General features: G+C 36.9%; 1 protein-coding gene across 8 annotated transcripts in view; it reads left to right on the forward strand.

Annotated features, from left to right (window-relative positions):
* The window catches only part of PTPRD (protein tyrosine phosphatase receptor type D), a 514,409-nt gene that overhangs the window by 215,071 nt on the left and 281,834 nt on the right, over positions 1–17,504 (forward strand). The window lies entirely within an intron of this gene.

Raw genomic sequence — 17,504 nt, forward strand, 5'->3', positions numbered from 1 at the left:
GACTTCAGTCTTTTATATTTCTTGAACCGGCACCTATTGATGCAAAGTGACTCCGGCTGTGTGGCTTCTGCGGTTTGACTGAAGCATGGATGACACGGCAAATCTCCAGTACAGTGTGTCTCCTCGCTAGACTTCCTTCAGAATGACAGTTCTGGAGAAGGAACGATAATGATTACTAACACTGTGTTGCATCTCTAATTCAGTTGTTTGGGTAGAAATTAGAACATTACTTGATTTGGCTTGCCTAGCCGTTGACATTTCCAGGCTAACTTCTGTGCCTTTGTCTGTTTCTCTCTCACACACACTTTTATTTGTTTTGATTTGCTTGTAACTTCATTTTGCTTGATTGCACAACTTATGGGAACAGACTTTCTTTAAATGAAGGGAATTGGAAAGAAGGGATCGAATTTGGTGTGGGAGGAACATATATGGATTAAGAATATTTCTCTTCTAGTTCACTTTCTTTCCATTGAGGGGTTTATTTATGTTTTATAAATTCAAAAATCATTGTCTTCTAAATCTATTTATGTAGTACCAAAGTTAATTAGTTAATCCAGGAAGCTTAGAAAATTAAATTATTTATATGTATTTACTGAAATATATTTTAAATAATATAAACATCTTAGTCTCAGGGGACATATTACACAAGTGAATATAGGTATTTTAAATGCTTGTAATAGAATGCTGCTTAAAAACAAATAAGTCAGATTTGAGCTCTAATTTTTGTAATTTTGACAAGCTCAGTTCATATAGGAAGTTCTCTGTCCCCCTAAAAACACATAGAGATGTTCATAAAATATCTGAAAATAAAATTAAATGCATGGTTAGGCTTGCAAAGAAGAAAGAAACTTCCAGAGGCTGAAAACAAAGAGAATCTTGGAGCAGATATACCAAGAGAATAACCAACTGGACTGTATACTTTAGGACTGGCTATATGCATCAGGACATAGGCCTATAGAAAATAAGGTGGAAATAAGAGGAGAAAGATCAGCTTTTAGAATAAAGGCGAGCCTTCTAGTGCTCCTCCTGCAGTGCTGTACACAGAACCCAGAAGCTAACAGGAAAGCTGGTCAGAAACAGTGAATCCTGTAGAGTGTGGATAAGGCAGTCATTAAGCACTTGCCTCTCAGAGACACCCCCAATCCATGGCATACAACGCAGATAAGCTCATTCATGCCTGGGTGTGCTCATAGGTACCAAGTTTAGAGCATCAAAGCCAAACCCAACTCACAGTGGACAGGAAGCCCAATCAGTCTGGTGAAAGGTGAAAGGAGACATCAGTCTGTGAGCTACAGACAACTGAACTGTATGAATGGGTTTTAGAACTGTATTTTAAATACCTGAAAGGGTAAAGGAAGGAGTACAATTTGTCAAACAAGAATCAGACATTAGGAAGAAATGAGCAGACAGGAGTTTGAAGCCATATTTTAGAACTGAAGGGAACCTTAGAGACTGTTATACATGTAGTAATACACACTACAAGAAGTATGTACATATGTTAATATACATGTATATTCACATGAACTTAGATAGATACAAGGTCTAGAAATTGTAGAATCATTTTTGAAGCAAAATCAAATTCATTTGTTGAAATTTTAAAAATTTTAATTTGCACTTATTCACCTAGAACTAATGCTATTATTTAGAAAGTGTATTACAAAGGTATAATGAAATTTATTAGAAAATTTTTGTTTGCTTTGGTTTTGTTTTGCCTTCTGAGTTCCGTGAACAAATTTCTTAAAAGAAAACAGTGACAGTCATTCGGTTTGACTTACTTTTTATGCTTTTGATGAAGACATTAACAAAAGGTTGGTGGAAAATACCACTTTATGTAAACATTTACGTGCATATATGTTTTTCTGCCTCTCAGCTGACTATGGTTCCCCAATCTCATCTGCTTATATCCAACTAGCTCCCACATAAAACAAATATATTTGAAATTTTTAATATGATCTTGACTTTCTATGGGCATATCTGTCATATGTAAGTACATTTGTATGAAAATTTATTATTCTAGTAAAGTAGTCAAGCCTTATTTTTTTAAAGACTAAGTTTAGCAATGTTGGAAATGTTTCATGAGAAAAAACTCAAAAGTATTTTGGATAATGGAAAAGAAGTCTAAACATAACCTTAAAATAGAATGCTTTCATATAGCCATGTAGGATGAAATCAATGGGGTTGGAAATTACATTTGTTTCTTAGATTACTTCTTTGGTTAAATTTGTTAAATAACTATTGATGATTCTATTAATAAGCATCTTTTTACAATGTCTTCATGGTAAACTGACATTTATAGAATATGGACATCATGCACAGCTAACGAAATGAAAGTGAAGGGTTTCACATCACACCTGATGGGTTTGAGCCCATGGTGAGTAGCTTTGTCTTACAAATGGCACTGGCAGGCACACCTGTGGCTCTGCAGTGGGTGGAGACTGCTTTACCCTGGTCATCAGAGGCCCTCATCAGATGCTCCTGTGGTCCCCATGGGTCATTTACATTTTCCCCACTTTGCTGACCACGTCAGACTTGTGCCAACTGCCCTGATGGGTTTTGTCTAAGTGGACTGGATGGAGAGCACTAATTTATTTCACACAGGCTACTAAAGAACCTAATTAATTGCAGGTTTAAACATGTGACCTGGTTGGCTAATCTAATGCAGGAGATGTTGAAATAATACTCTGACCACCCATGTGCATTGAAGGGAGTATTTCAAGGAAAACTTTCCCTCTGTAGCTCATTTTAAGTCACCCTAGCTCTGAAAAACTGTTTTCATAAGGAAAGATAACTACAAGCTTGGGCTGAACGTGCCCTGGAATGAGCTATTTGGGCAATTACCACTTATACACTGTAGACTGTAGTTTATAGAAGAAGTAGTGGGGAAAGGGAGATTTAAATGCCATACTTACAGCCCCTAATTCATTTTTAGGTGGTTTTATTTTATTTCTTTGGTGGTGGCCCTGGCTGTGAAAACAAGCAACTACCAGCTCTCTAGTTCTGTAGCATTTTAGGAGGCTGAACACATCTATCATACCATGTGTTTTCCCTGCCCAACTGAACTTTAAGTGAAGTTCTCTTTAAGTAAGTGCCTCAGATGTCATGCAGAGGTTATTTAGGGCTGAGCCCTGCCTAAATGTAGAATTCTACTAAGGGCTTTGGACTGGCTATTAGACTTTCGGTGAGGGGTACAAGTAGAACCAGGGAGAGTGTTTTAAGAAGAGAAAACATAATCTAGAGGGAATTGGCTCTTCCTGAATCTTTGATTCACTGGTCATAATTTCTTTAGGACCAAAGATATCAGGAAGAAAACTTGTAATATAAATTTATGCAATGCTAGCTGGGGATGTAAATGTTCTCTCAGATACATTACCAGCCACTGTGCAGAGAAAATGAAATATCACCATCCAAAGACTTCTGTGAGCGAGCCAAGGAACACCTGCCTCTTTTAGGCATGCGGAAAGATATTGAGAGTTCTTTCTTCTTGCTCACATAATTCCCATTCTACAAGAGAAGTGATAGAAAATTTAATCGAGTTTGCCTCTGACTATATGAGTAAATGTCATGTTCTTGAATTTATTTTTTATGAAATCAGAAAATACACATTTTGTCATCATCCAAACCAGTATGTAATGTTTTTTTTACTTTTTAAGTTTAGTGGATTATTTTCCAAGACTTGCTTGTTCCCAAATAGCACTGCCCCCAAACCACCACCTGCACTAACATGAAATGGGACATAATACTGGGGGGGGCGGCAAAAGTAGTTTTACAGTTGTGTGTACATGGAACAGAATTTATATTTGTATTATTATTTATTAATTATTATATTATTTTCCATATGAACAAATGTAAGCCTACTTTTGCCCCACCCTATATATAATAATATCATTGCTCTTGTCTACTCATTGGAAACAAATTTGCTCATAGAACACATGTAAAGTAAAACATTATTGCCTAAAGTGAGGTGACTGGCCCTGGTCAGGTAGCTCAGCTGGTTAGAGCATCATCACCATAGCCGCGATTCTGGGTTCATCCCCAGTCAGAGCATGTACAAGAATCTACCAATGAATACATAACTCTCTCCCTCCCCCCATTCCTGTCTCTCTCTATAAAATTAATAAACAAAAATTTAAAAAAAGGTTTGGTGACCAAAAATGAGATGAATTAGTTACCTAGATTATGAAACAATACTTATGCTTGAGTACCTCTTCTACATAAATGCATCATATTTTATGAATAGTCATCATTAAGATATAAGACAATATACAAAAGTCCTCCAGTTTAAATCTCTTGTAATTTGAGTTTCAGCTCTGGCTTTGTCCCAAAATAGCTATGGTATCTCGAGCAATCTGTTAACTCTCCTGTTTCCTTGGATTTTTCCCCTCATGTGCACGGGGAAGGGGGTGGATCGGTGATCACTCAGATCACTTCTCTCTCACTTTCTGTGATTCCATGACATGTCTGTTTCAGCGTCATTCCTGTAAGATGCAGAAAATACGCTCCCTGAAGGTGACTGTTACTGAGACAGTAAAACACACAATGAGCAGTTGGATGAGACAGAGAAGGCATTTCTTTGGGAAATGGAGAGATATGTTTGCATAATATGTCAGTTTCAAAAAAAAATGTAAGCCATTATAGAAGTTGTTAAAAAAAACTTTTGCAATTTTTCAGGGAGAAGGCAGTCAACTCTCTGTGCCATTGTGCAATGCCCTGTGATCAGAATTAGCATGTTCATTACAGTCTCATTTTATTAATGCCTCTTTGTGAAGATGAACACAGTTGTCCCTGCTGCGAAAATGGCACTTTGCTGCTTATGTTATGCAGTGGTCTCGGCTGGGGATCCATGCTAGGGACATTAAAGAACAAAGCACAGCTGTCTGACTGTCACACAAAAGGATTTTTATGAAAGACTGAAACAAAAAGAAGGGTGGCCAACAGAAACAGGCTTGCTGACAGTCCCGGTACCGCAGGAAGGTGACTTGAAAAGGCTTAGAAAATAGTTGAGTACTTGGAATAAATTGGTACCAACATGATAAAGCTTTTGTCTGTGCAGTATTTCCATGCTGAAAAGAGGTGGTGGGGGGCAGAGTCATATCTGCAAACAGAAACTAATCCCTAGTCCTTAGAAAGAACTATTCTTTATGTATCAGTGTTCACAAAGACAGGAGCAGATGTGGACAAGTGCACTGAGACCCTACTTGGGGGAGACAGTAAAACTGATACTATTGGGGATAAAGTGCCTTTGGGAGCTGAGGCTCTTCATGGTCCCCTGTGACCAGTCTTCCAGGACCATTGGGTTGGTGATGCACGCTGCTTCCTTGAACCCATCTTACTCGTTCTTCACACTGTGATCATGTCTTCAGAGGGCGCAGAGAGAGTGAGTGCACCTGTGAATCACTGCATAGAAGTGAGAATGGTATTCTTTTGGCTTCCTATTAAAATATTATTGTCATCAATTTAAAAATGATTATTGAGTCATGTGCATGTTTACTGTTGATTGACTTGTTAATAGAGCTATAGAAATGTTGAACTGGGAAAGAATTTTCCTATTTACCTAGTCTTATCTATTTTTGATGTAAGAAACCATGGACCAGAAAATTTGAAACGATGTTTTTTGGGAGGTCATATAGCTAAGATTTTTTTTTCAGTTTTACTGTATTTTATTGTGATATGTACTCTAGCTAAATATTTACTTTTGTTGTACAGGTTTCCCTCATTATCCAAAAGTAGAGATTTCCTCTGCAACCTTCCCTAAGATGAAATGGCATAAAGGGAAGGAGCAATTTCCTTTGGATACATCTCACTAAGGGATGCACAGAATAAATCGAGATACAGCACAGATGCGTACAGTCACAGTTGAAAGCAGCAGCAGCTTGGTGCAGAGAGGCTGCCTGTAGTTCCCAGGGAAGAAGCTTGGTGGGGCCACTCTCTCTGCCTCTTTCAGCTCCCTGCAAAACAGTTGCTGAACACTGTTTAGCTTTTCACCTTTTCATAAACGTAAAAAAGCCTCCTTGGATTTCTTTCATTTAGCAAAAGGGGTACTAATGTAGATATTTCGTAAAAGTGAAGTGACCTGCAGCAAACTTTCAAAAAAGAGGGTGATACCTGTGTAAGGTGCTGTCCTGGAAGAACAGTTGTTCCAACTGACCAGCCACAGACAAGCATGATGAGAAAGAAGAGTGCTAATGTGCTGTGGGTGTGCAAGGTGTGGAGAAATACAGCTTTGATGATGCATTGTAAGAGGGAGTAGACACCTCTGAGTTGAGACCTGAAGAATTTATAGGTTTTTATCAGGTACAACTAGTGTGAGGGAGTATTAGGGACAGACCTTCAGAACATAGTTAATGCAGGTAAGAAATTGATAAATGTTTGGTGATAGCTGCAGGTGGTATATTAGTTAGAGATCTCCAGAGAAACGGCAGGCTACCAAAAATAAAATAAGAAATTGGTCCAAAGGCTGGCAGGCTTGGGTCCCAGGAAGAACCAAGTTTGAGTTTGAAGGCAGGAATGAGCCAGTGTCTCAGCTGGAAGGCAGTCAGGTAGGAGGGGTTCTCTTACTTGGTGTAAGATCATCCTTTTTGTTCTATTCATTGCTTCAACTGATTAGACAAGGCCCACTCAGATTAGGGAGAGCAATCTTCTTTATCTGGTCTACTGATTGAAATGTTAACCCCACCTTTAAACATCCTCATAGCAACCTCCAGAATAATGTTTGATCAAATATCCTGGCACCTCGTTGGCAGACAGCAAGAAGGTTGGTGTTGGTAGACATGAAATGAACCATTACAAATGAGTATAGACCATGGTAGCTCAGAATAGAGAAGTTAAAAGAGCAGTAGTGGAAGAAAATGAAAATGATATGTTTTATTGGCTAAAGAGATTAAACCACACAAGCAAGGATCATGTGACTAAGTTAACATAGACCATCTCTACATGGATTGAGATTTGCAAAGAGGTTTACTGAAGTAAAAATAATATAGCGAACCATTCACAGTCATTTAGTGTAATTAATGTTTGTATTTTAAAAACTGAATATTAGGTTGGCTTTCAAATTGATAAAATTTGAACAATTCTTAGAAAGTCAATTTCCTGGCTTTCAAAATTGGTTTTATTTTAAGCTACTAATAAAAATATGCTTTTAAAAGTTGTGCATGCATAATTTATTGGGATTTAGGCCCTAGATATACCAAATGCCTCATCTAGGGTTTAATTATCAAAATCCAAATTACATTTCTCCTTAGAAGATCAAGTAACTTATTTTATCTTATTAAAAAACAATGACTTGTGAATTAATGCTACATTAAACACAAATATGATGATATATATTCTGGTATTCCTAATCTATTTTGTTAAAGATAGCAAGATTTAAAGATTATTTTATCTGTGATTTATGTAGATAAGCTTGTATCTTAATTTACAGCTCAAGACTTCATGTCCTTCTTTTTATATCTATAAAGTTTATTTTATACATTTAAACCTTATTCTTTTTTTTCCACATTTTTTATTCTTATTCAAGTACAGTTGTCTCCATTTCCCTCCTACCACTTCCCCCCACCCCAGCCATCCTCACCTCCCACCCTCCATCTGTTAAATTTATATTATTTTACTTTTTAACATAGTGGATTTTTTCTAACAGATTTTGGACACAGTTGTATACCTGTTAATTTATTTTTCATATGTCTGATGTATGTGTGTTTAGGTGATGAATCTGATCTCAGTGTGGGATTTCCCAGAGGAGAGCTCCATTTCTCCAAGGGTAACACCAGAAGAGCTGTTTAAAAGAATGAAATTGTATATCATGAGTGTGGCTAGCAAGTCAATGTTAATAGTTTTCAGATATTTTCTACCCTTCTATATTGGTATGCACACATTATTTTGTGTATTTGTTTAATTCCAAGGGTAACTATAGATCTTTCTTTTATCAGAAAATGAGAAAACTAAGCATAGTAGAAAAGTAAAGACTGCGTTTAATAAAGTTGGTTATTATCAATATTTATACATTGTGTGGTTAAACCAATATTTTGGGGGGGTATATTTGTTTATGTACTATGTTTTGTTTTAAGATTTTATTTATTTATTTTTTGGAGAGGGGAAAGGAGAGAGAAAGAGAGGGAGAGAAACATTAATGTGTAGGTTGCCTCTCATGCATCCCCCACTGGGTGCCTGGCCTGCAACCCAAGCATGTGCCCTGACTGGGAATCAAACCAGAGACCCTTTGATTCACAAGCCAGCACTCAATCACTGAGCCACACCATCCGGGGCTGTACTATGGGCTTTCTTGTGTGTGTTATTTTTTTTTACCTGCAGTGTATATAGTATATGTGTGTGATCTGTTTAATGTGCTTTATAGCACTTCCCATATACTCTACTTCTTGACACTGTTTTGTGTCCCTCCCCCCTTGGTGTGTAAGCACTATTACATTTTTTATCTCTGACCTAGAAATATTCCTAGTATTTGCTGGCACCCAATAAATATTTGTGAAACAAATGTATACATATAAAGAGAGATACAGAGATGTGGCTATATAGACACAAGCCATGCAGTAAGGGCCCAGACTTAGTCTCACTTTACATGTGATGGATGACAGTGACCATTGTTTCAGCGGTCATTGTAGGATGGAAATCTGATTGAGAACCAGAAAGCGCAGGCAGATTGGAGGAATACAAACAGAGATAGTGAGACAGAGGGAAACACAATGGAAGAATAATATTCTTTGTACCAAGAAGGATATGGATTCATATCATAAATCCAGTGCTTCTGTCCTGTATGGGATTAGGCAAATTACTTCAGTCTAGACGTGAAGTTCCTCATCTTTAAAGGAGAGGATAACCCTACCTGCCTCTTAGGATTGTTTTTGGAAATTGATGACGTACATGTGTAAAGCATGTGGCAGAGTGACTCAAACACAAAAGTTGCTGAAAAATGTCAGTTTTTTCCCTTCTCCCTTCATCATCCTTTTGAAGCTGAGCTATTTGGTTTGGCCCTCCTTTCCACTGCTAAATCCCCAGATCCCGCACAGTGCCTGGCTCACAGTAATTCAGTAAGTGTTTATCAAATGAATCCATGGCTATGGTGATAGGAGGGAGGGTCAAAAATCCTGGGAAAGTTTTCTGTGGCTTACAAAACATTGCTTAGTCCAAAGGACTCAAAATCCGTTTTTCACATGAAAGTAAGTTGGTATGAAAGTCTGAATATACATTTATTAACAAGTTACTTGAAATGGTTTTAGATCCTTTGCTGTGGCAAGTTTCTCTAATAATGTAATATTAATTAAGAATTTCTTTTTTTTTCTTTCTTACATCTGTGCTTAATGTTATTTTAACACACATTTGCATTGTTTTCAGAATGCTTGGACTTTAGGACCAGTTAGCCGATGCTTAGGTGAGGGTCACTTAAAATATGACTTCTGGTCTATTTTGTCTGGACTATCGTAGGTCACAGAATAAATAAAAGTTGAATTGTGTATTTAGTGGCTGTGAAAATGCAGCATCATTAGTTACATATTTTAGAAGAAGCAAGACAATCTCATATATCAGTTCCACATTTAAAGAGATAATAGGAAATGAGTTTTGCTTGTTTGTTTTTATATCTGTCTTTTATATTATTTACGCTACCACCTTTGGTGTAGGCAGTGATGGAAGGTGTGGTTATGAGTTCAGGTTCTGCAACCAGACAGATCTAGGCTCACATCCTGACCACGCTATTTGATTTGTGGCTTTGTGCACATTTCTTAATCTAAGCGTCAGCTTCTTCACCTGTCAAGGGGAGCTATCAGATGACCCGCTGCCTTGAATTGAGAAGATGATTGCAGTAGATGATCTACATGAAGCTTTAGTGAAGTGCCAGGCACTCGGTAAACATAAGTTATGGTGGTGATTATCATTATCATCATCTGTATCATTACTGCTGGTGTTGTTACTATAATTATCAATAGGTAATTTTACATTATTTTGATTAAAGGGCACTACTGCATTTGTCAAGCAGAATTTTCTTGTATAAGCTTTACCATCTTTCTAAGGCTAGGGAAACATTTTTTTACAGCTGTTAAGTCAGTCTGCCTTATCCACTAAATAATTTTGTTTTCTAGATGTGTGAGGCAGCATTTGGCCCCTGTGGGCTCTGCAAAATATTTGGAATTTGAATGTCATCCTGTCATAAGTGATTAGGGAGTGTACTTAGGAAAAATGATGTGTACTTTACTCTTAGCCTAAACAGAGTCATAGCCTCACTTAGGCTGGAAGTTTCATCAGAGCAGAGCTTAGTTTTGCTCAAGATTGAGCGTGCAGTACAATCCTTGCGATGTTATAACTTTTCAGTAAATACTTGTTGACAGACAGAACAAATGACAAGTTGAACAAATATTTTTTTTTCTCGCAGAAGTCCTTGATTTAAGATTTTGTTTTAAAAAATCAGAATTAACAGTGGTTATGGTTTCCACATCTAGCATAAGCACACAGTACAAGGGAAACAATGTATATTTACTCACAAATTTATTTATTTGGTAACATGCTTTTCTCTATGCCAGGGATTGTACTAAGTGCTGGGAATAAAAAAATAGAAAAGACATCACTGCCCCCTGTATTCAAGGAAGCTACAATCTCTGTTTGACAGGAAACCATAATTTTGGTTAAATTGACAAGACAGCTGTAAATCTAATATATGGGGATAATGAAGTCTATTTTTAGAAATACACTCACAATATTCAGCTTACACCTTGCTAAGCTAGTACTTGCATGAGAACTAGTGTCTTCCTGATCCCACCAATGTGACAGTAAGGTTTGTTGAAATATAAAGTTAGTTTGACATGTGAAGCTTCAACTGACAGAAAAATTAAACTCACTTTTTTCCCCTGATGACTATAAATGTTCTGAAAGGAAATTATATTTTGTTCATAGGAAGATTTTGGATTCACTTTACTTGGGCTTTGAGAAGACATGATGCAGTTGAAAAAAAACTTAAGTAATTACCTTAAAAGTCATATTTCTATTTGTTTCTCTCCCAGCTAATAGTAAAAGGAGTTTTTGTTACTGTATTCTCTCTTTTCACAACTCCTTTTTGCTTTAGGTGATGACAGAGCATACCTATATAGGAAATGTTTTAAAGTATACTAATAAAATACCTTAAGACATCTCCTTCAGAAGACTTCATTAGGCAAAGCTGATTTTTCTAATAAAGTATTTAGTTATTAAAAATGAGAGTTTAGATATTTTTACCCTTACAGAAAATTTATTAGCATGTACTACAAACCAGGAACATTCTTAGATCTGTTAGTTCTTGAGGCTTAACAACTTGGGTTAGCTTCCTCTACCCTACAGAGCCTTTAATTTACATTCAGACTTTATGCATATCATGACATCTTCTGGTAGATTTGAATTTCCAGGTATTGCCAAGCCTGTTGTAAACTGAGCTCAAGTGCTATGGCTGATTCACTGGGGGTCCCATTAATCTTTGTTGCAAAGATGTTCAAATAAAGATAGCACTCTGGCTCCACAGCAAATGGGATTGCCTCATCTCAGCTTACAAAGAGATACATCATCTCCTGGAGGGAACAAGTCACTCTGACTTAAGTAATTCTTTGAAATAATCTACCGTGTACCCACTTCAAAAGCCAGAGAGGACATTAAATGCTTCCCCAACTGGATTTTGGGCTAGTTTTGTCTGAATTCCCTATCAATATGTTTAAAATACAGCTCTGATTACTTAAAAACAAACAGGTATTATTAAAATTAAAAATACTTTACACCCTAATGATGAGAATGTCGGCCTGGTGTGTTAAGTCAATCCAGTTAACTGCATGCAAACAATGTTGACTAAGCTCAGGGGCCACTCTTCTTGTGTCCTCCAGGGGCACATCCTTAGTGAGTCAAAGATTCTCACCAAACCATTATAGTACGAATTCCAGTGGCAGAAAAATCTGTATGGAGACAGCAAAGGGAAAGTAGTCTTGGTGTGGAGTAGAGGTAGAGACAGACTTACCCTGCTGCTCAGAAAGCTTCAGTGCTAGGGCCCTCACTTACATTCCAAAGCCCTAGATGGGCCTAGCCATACATTCAGTTTATTTTAATATAATCTAGCTCTAAATTTTGGTGTCACTATTTACAAAAATTCCCCAGATCAATGTCTGAGCTGATTCTCTGTGAATGACATATTCTCTTCTGTATCAAAGAAGAGGCAAGGAAGGGGACAGAGTGGTTGGGGCTGTTTCCATAGAGGGTTTGTCTGTAACATGACTGTTTAAAAGACTGGATTTCTCTTCTCAGTGTGCAAGCCATTACTGAACCTAGTAGCTTCTTCCCACTCTACAAGCTTGGGGGCGGGGGAGTAACCAAGCGTGCAAACCAGCTTTGCAGATGTGTGGATTTTAGTATGTAAGCATTCCCTCTGTGAGACACAGAGAGATCCTCACCCATGAAAGGGAAGACGGGGGATACTTGACTAAACACTAAAAGGAGGGTCTGTGTGCGTTGCGGAGGAGCTGTGAGTTCATGGGGCCAACGTTCAGAAATGGCTTGATCTAAATAGCATAGATTTTTAATGTGGTCAGTTACCAGGTGTTCTGACTCCAAATCCTGTTCTCTATTCACTAACAGTGTTTGTTACCCTATAATTTTCTCTCGTTGATGGCGATTACTGAGATCCCTTTCTGACAACAGTCTGATACTCTGACAAGAAAGTAATTCTCCTTCATTAGGAATTGTTCAGAGAATCATTGGTCACCACTCAGGTCTTTTTATACAACATATTTTTATGAAAATGAACAGTCCAGAGGCAGTTTTGTTTGTTAAGTATTGAGTTACTAGAATTGCTAAGCTAATTGGCAAGTACCAAGTCCTTCATATATCTGGTCTTTTTAAAAAATCTTTATCAAAGAATCAGGGACATGGTAATCTTTTCAGAGCCCAGATATCATGTTATTATAGGAAAATATCCCCTTCACTGTAGCCCACACGGACCATTTCATGAAGCAACTTTTCTTCCATTGACTGTCTTGAGCAGTTGTTGGTGGAAACTTTACAGATCTTATTGTTGAGGATGTGGCTTAAAATTCTTATTTTAGGCAAAAGCATCTGCAAATTAAGATTTCAGAAAGCAGCAGTGAAAAGATCCTCACAGTTCTACTCAGTTGGACAGTTCTTCATTACACTGACAATTTAATTGGGTGTAAAAAGAAATGGCAATGTGAAATCAAGGGCTTTAAGTGGGAGAGCCTACCAGTTTCAAAGTTAGTATTTAAAAAAAAGCAGGAAGACTCAGAGAAGATACATCTTTAATTCTCTAATTAGTTGTTTCCTATTGAGTATGTTCCATACTGAAATTGCCCCATCAGATGAGCTTTTTAATGACAACTTTTGCAAAAAAGCCTGAACACCAAGAAGAAAAATTTGATTCATCTTTTTATGCATACATTTAGATACACATATAGAAATGCCTATTTTATGAAAGTTTATTCACTGAGAGTTTTGTTATTTCAGTGCTTCAGGGACTCTATTGTTCTAATTTAAATGATTTAGATTTTTATAGTTAAAGGGATAAGAATAAAAAATACAAAATAGTTTCTTTTTAAATAGTGCTTATTCCATGAGGGGAAGGATTGTGTTTGACTTAACAGGTGTGCCCTGGAGCAGTCATTAAAATATTTGTTGAAATAATATGTGAGTACATTTTCCTAGTTGGTATCGCTTAAGTGACCTGTCCAGGGACATGTAGCCTGGGAATCAGGAATAGACATTAATGACCCCATATACCAGGTTTTGCATATCCACTTCATAAGCAGTCATTAGACATTTATCCAACATGATATTGCAGTTCCTTCTACTGAGAAATACAGAAATTTCAGCTTTCTCTCAGATCAGAGCTGGGTGCTCCACGCACAAGACTTTATCAGAGACATCAGGCAGACCTCTTCCTTCTTTTCTTTCTCTTCCTCTGTGTCTGTCTTCCTTCCACTAATGGTTCAGGTGATTGTCATTAGTAGCCCTCAGTTCACTCTACATCTTATGACCCACATAAATTTCCCGAATTCTCAGATGGAAATATATGTATTTCTTTTATAAAGAGGAATTATTGGGAAAAAAAGATTTTTTAAATAATATTTTGGACAAAAAGTTTTTAGAAAGCAGAGTATGGTAGTGCTCATGTGCGTATTCGAATAAATGTGGTTTTATACCTTGATAATCTCCAGTTAGAACATAACCAACTATTTAACATATAAACAAGGAAGTGGTTTACACTTCCAGTGGAAGTTCTGGATGCATTTCAGGTTTGCTGGTGAAGGTAGTCGTCTCAGGAACACAGAGGATGTAATCATGCCAGCAAGGTTAATAGTACACCTGAATTATTAGTGTGTTTAGCCAGTCATTCAGAGACAAAAATCTTAAGAATGAAACTGTTTGGACCCTCTGTAATAACATCAACAGTCTTTATCTCTCAACATGAAAGTGGCTCTTTGTGTAACATATACTGTGAAATTAGGGTATCTCTATTAGAGTAGTTATCAATTTTATAAATCAGACTCTGGGTATGATAGAAACAACCCACAATCTTTTATGCTAAGAAATGGTGAATTCCTTCCCACATTTGCCATCATTAATAATTTTGTTAACCCTAGAGCACAGGTTAGTATGTTCTCATCTATGTTTATGCTTTTTTGTTCAGTCTTTCATAAAATCTGAAGTAAGGCCTGCTGTGTTGAGTTTGGAGATGCTCCATTATTTAACAGCCAGCTTTAAAATTCCAAGAAGAGATAGTTACTATCAAATGTTTAAGGCAAGGTGTTAAATATTAAGTATAAACCTGATGTTAAGAAGAGGGCATGTTTGATAAAAATTTTAGAAGCAGAATTTTTACCTAGCTCATCTGCTAGGTTAAAATGTGAAAAGTCTCCTGACATCTCAGCATTACTATAAGCTTGGTGAGAATGCTGTTGTCCTTTTGACAAGTTCATTGGCTCATTACAATTCAATTGATTTGTACTTATGGTCCAATACCTTAGATAAGCTTAATTTCTCACATAATTAGAAAATCTGAATGTGACGTTTGTTAGTAGAAAGAATTCTAGGATGTGTCAATATTAGATTACCTTTGAATTTGCTTGATTAAAAATTTTTTATAAAATATCAAGATTATGCTTCATAACCTTTTCTTTAAAGTTTGTTGAAATTGTGTGAACAGCAGAAAATTAATTGTTTTAAATAGTACAGAATCAGTGGAGATTATTTTCTCCCTAGAAGTATGACCGTGACCGTGGCACTGACTCACTAGCATATACTGACAATTCACTGAGGCTTTCCAATATATTGATTCCATGTTGAAAACTATTGTAAAATCTCTAGAGTGAGGTAAAGGAATGAAAATTATTAGTTTTAAATAAGAACCAATTTATTATTTGTGGAGAACATTTTCCTCTCAAATCAATTTTTAAAATGCCAATGCATTTTTTTCCTAACTTGAGGTTATAATACAGTTATCACATAGAAGACAGGAAAAGATGCCTTGGATTTTGTGTGTTGGAAATTCACCTAAGGTTGTCTAATTAGACATTGTTACCCTTGAGAACAATTTTTTGGGTGATGTAGACTAAAGCTTATAAAAACATATAACTAAACTCTTAAAACAGAAGAGTGACACTTCTCCTAAAACACCATGAAAGGCCATTTTCTATACCTAGGAGGATACATGAAATGAAAATAGGCCTAATTTGGGTAGATTTCTTCATGTTTAAATAGAGGTGATAGCTTGCTTTCCCAAAGTGAGCACACTTGATTTTGCATGAGTACTCGGGGTACTTACTCTGCCCTCCTAGAAAAATTTGGGCCATAAGGTTTAATTGCATGCTCATCAAGCAAACAGACTTGGAGGTATATTCTCTGAGCTGTGAGCTCCCACAGCTCCCATTAATGCTAATGGGAGTTACACATGTGTATTGAGGAGAGAATAATATAGCCTTTGAAGCTGGAGTTACTAATTGAGTGCTTTCTTCAGCTGTGCTCAGTTTCCGTGGCTAAGCTGAGTTAGAGTGGTCTAAAATGTCTAAAATGGCATTCTTTGTAAAGCCCCCAGAACATTATCAAAGCTGACTGGCAGTGAAAGAGGCAGCTAAAGAAAAAATCTTTCTCTTCTCCCAAATTGAGAAAGAATTAGCAGGCCAAACAAAAGAAGGAGCAAAGAAATTCCAAGAATAGATGTCCCTTTCCTCTAAAGTGGCCTGAGCTTGTTTAGTTCAGACAGTGGGAAAGTAAGAGGTCCTTTTTTTTTTAGAGAGCACGGGTGTTGCCTGCTCTATGTGGAGTATTTGGGAAATATGAGGACTAATCAGAACTGAATATTGTTAGCTCCATCTTGCACTTGTCACAGACAGGCAGAGGAAGTATTGTCCCAATAAGTGATTTGATGCATGTGGTGACAGCCCACAGCTCATGATCTAAAGATTCCAGAGCCCTGGTCCCCCATCTTTTTAAAAACTTTTTGTTGAATTTAATGGGATGACATTGGTTAATAAAAGTATATGAATTTCACGGGTGTAATTCTATAATACGTCATCTGTACATTGTGTTATGTGTTCACTATCTGACAAATACCATATGATTGCACTGATATGCAGAATCTAGTGAACAAAATAAACTAAAAAACAAAATAGAAATGGACTCATAAATACAGAGAACAGACTGACAGCTACCAGAGGGGAGAAGGTAGGGTGCTAGGTGAAGGGATTAAGCAAAACAAAAACAAAAACAAAGAAACTCGGACACAAATGACAGTATCTGATTACCAGAGGAAAAGGGGGGTGGGAGTAGTAGGAGCAGATCAAGGAGGCAATAAATGGTGATGGAAGGAGATATGATGCCCTCTTTTTTCTTGCATAAACTCTTTTGCAGCAGTTGTCTTTGCAAGGATGTGAGAAAGTTGTAGAATTCTACCTTGTAGAAGTCTAAAAAATGAGAAATGGAATTGACTTACTCCTAAAGTGTTTAAGTGATTATCTTCTCAAATAGAATGATCCTCCTTACTAATGAATGCAATATTCATGAATCCACCAATGTATTAAAATGTATTTATAACCCAAATCAATACCCATGGCACTTTCACGGTCACTTCACAGAGCAGCAAAAACATGTGCGTTGCCCAGCACTCTGACCCCGCTGAGGTCAAATAGAGCAACCAGTTCATGCAGTTGTAATATGAAACTAAGAAGTTCAGAGGTTTGATCATCTTATGACCAAGTCTAGTTGTTCATAGAGAGAGACTGCCTGCCTGCGTTCAGTCTGAAAAGACACCACACAGATTAGTAGTGGATGCCTTAAAGAAGTCTAGGACACATTTGTAAATAGTCAGTGTGATGCCATTAGTACTTCTGGAAACACAACTTAAACTGCATTTACTGATAACTAATTAATCCTGTAGTCTTTATGTCTAAAGGGAAGAATAGTACAGGTAATAATGTAGTATCAAAAAACTAAACAAGAGACACTCGTATTCTGGTGCATTGCCTTTCAAATTCACCAAACTG

This window comes from Phyllostomus hastatus, unplaced genomic scaffold (assembly GCF_019186645.2).
Source record: "Phyllostomus hastatus isolate PE091 unplaced genomic scaffold, TTU_PhHast_1.1 phas_contig_34, whole genome shotgun sequence".
Lineage (NCBI taxonomy): Eukaryota > Metazoa > Chordata > Mammalia > Chiroptera > Phyllostomidae > Phyllostomus > Phyllostomus hastatus.